Raw genomic sequence first — 2,475 nt, forward strand, 5'->3', positions numbered from 1 at the left:
TATAAAATAATATAATATATAAAATAATATAAATAACCATGAAGACATAACGCATCCTTGTCTAACTCCTTGAATAATATCGAAATAGTCACTCAAATTCCCATTTACCCTTACACTTGCTTTGCTACCCGTATATATGGTTTTTATAGCTTGTAGGAGCCATCCATTGACTCTTCAGGACTTCTCAAAGTTTACTTCTATCTACCTTGTCAAAAACTTTTTCTAGGTCAACAAATGCACAGAAAACTTCTCGTCCTACTTTCAAACTTTCTTCTTTGATTTGCCTTAAGCTAAATATTTGATCCGTACATGACCTTCCTGGCTTAAACCCACTTTGGACTTACCAAATCTTTTCTTCTGTTATTTTTATTATCCTACGAATAAGTATTTTTGAGTATATTTTTCTAACGGTACTTAATAAGCTGATTCCTCTGGAATTATTGCAGTCGCTTTTATCTCCCTTTATTTTGTATAATTATATGATCATCGCTTTTTCCAGTCGTCTGGCACGTCTCACATCTCAAAACATATATTTATCAATTCGCACAGTCTATGGGGTATGTACTCGCCACCGTGTTTAAGCATTTCAGCGTTAATACAATCTAACCCGGCAGACTTACCATTTTTTAAGTTCTTAATTATATCCCTAACTTAAGGGACACATACTTTCTCAATTGAGTTATCTAAACTCTAACGCATCATGTTTAACATCGCAGTTGTGGTGTCCAATAGCTTCATCTCCGAATTGTCCCCTAAAATAGTCTCTGAAAGCCTCTAGTATCCCGTCTGCATCATATAGCATTTCCCCATTACTATTTCTTATGTTGACAAATTCTGTACTTTTATTTCCCTTAATTTTTATATAGAGCCGTTTCTCGGTCAAATAGATGAAATGTCCAATTTTTCGTCATATTTGTTTATTTATAAAAAATTTAAAACCTAATTAAATTATCAGGCTCGACAAACCTCTTAGAAATATTGACAGCTTTTTTTCAAATTTTGTTTTTTCAAATCGCTCAATATTTGTGGGCTGTACGCTATTTTGAACCAAAAATGTTATTTTTTTCCACTGTGAGCCGAGAATGTGAAAATAAGATAATATGAACTCCCATCTAACACACCGCTGCTGAAGATTGGTTGAAATTACTCCCCTAAACCCTCATTAATCGAAGTTTCGTGAGTCACTGTGGTAGGGTTTTCATTTAGCAGCTAAAAAAACGTAAGGCTGATGTGTAGACCATATGTGACTATATCTGTTTCATATCAATGCATCTTATGAATTGTAATAATATACATTTATGGACATTATATACAAGTTGAGATCCAAATTCGAGTGCGAAGCTCGAGATACGTGTTGAGAATGTATTCGTTAAAGCCGTAGGAGCTTTAACATAAAAGAAGTCACTATCACCGAATTACTTTTGTCGATGCTTTGACTTTAAGTTTAAAAAAATCTGTGCACAATTCTAAGGAATATGCAAAGACCGAGCGTGGAGCGCGAGATAAATATATTATCGAGCGCGAAGTGCGAGAACGAACAGTCGCGCGCCAAGCACGCTATGAGAATTTTCCCGCGAAGCATGCGGATTTTTTATTACAAATTTTCTAGCCCTAAAACCCTAAATTATTTAATTTTCAATATTTTTAGTTTGTGCAAAATTGAACATTAAAAACTTATAAAATAAATTTATATAAAATTTACTAAATTAAATTAGGTTAGAATTTAAGGAATAAGATAAAAGATTCAAACTAATCTACATATTTCCATATTTTCTGAAGTCTTGCACTATTAACCGAAACGTAAAAATGCTAAAATTTGTACGGGGGACTTGGCTTTAAACTTCAGCCCCGACAATGTTGGCGTCCCTAGCAATTCTCATTTTACCTTACTGTTGCGTAATTCCTCTCCTAATAAAAGTGAAAATCTGTACAAAATTCACACGAAATATTACACGAAAATAACCTTTATATCCTTTATTTAATAAAAATATACATTACTTTGCGTTGTTTTATGACATACTGGTATGAAAATAATACAATCCTTATATCAATTATTACATATCAGAATTTTCACTTTTGGACTTGAAATTTTACATAACTCTTTTGTAATATTTTTAGTTCTATTTTTTATTAAATCCTAAAAAATTTTAAACTTAATCTAAATGCAGTAATTTTTTGCATTTACTATACTAATTGGGTAAATTTTAATGAATAAATTTTCTTCGTGGGGGAGTAGAGTCATTTACATATTCCGTAAATTAATTTGCGTAAAAACATCAAGTACTCTGATACTTTCAAATCTTGTCAAATGTTAAAAAATAAAGTCATAATCTTCAATTCGTCGACTAAATACTTATTTATAATGAAAGTGCAACTTAAGGCTGGATTTTTTTCTAAAGTTCACTTTAAATGTTAGAACTTAAACGTGAGTACAGGTGCTTGGGTTTAGGTTTCGTAATTATTTTCCATATGACA

The 2,475-nt window shown here is 31.7% G+C and overlaps 1 protein-coding gene across 1 annotated transcript in view; it reads left to right on the forward strand.

The window, feature by feature from the left end:
• The window catches only part of LOC117167342 (fumarylacetoacetate hydrolase domain-containing protein 2A), a 53,658-nt gene that overhangs the window by 12,675 nt on the left and 38,508 nt on the right, over positions 1 to 2,475 (forward strand). The window lies entirely within an intron of this gene.

The sequence above is a fragment of the Belonocnema kinseyi genome, chromosome 2 (assembly GCF_010883055.1).
Source record: "Belonocnema kinseyi isolate 2016_QV_RU_SX_M_011 chromosome 2, B_treatae_v1, whole genome shotgun sequence".
NCBI classification, from domain to species: domain Eukaryota; kingdom Metazoa; phylum Arthropoda; class Insecta; order Hymenoptera; family Cynipidae; genus Belonocnema; species Belonocnema kinseyi.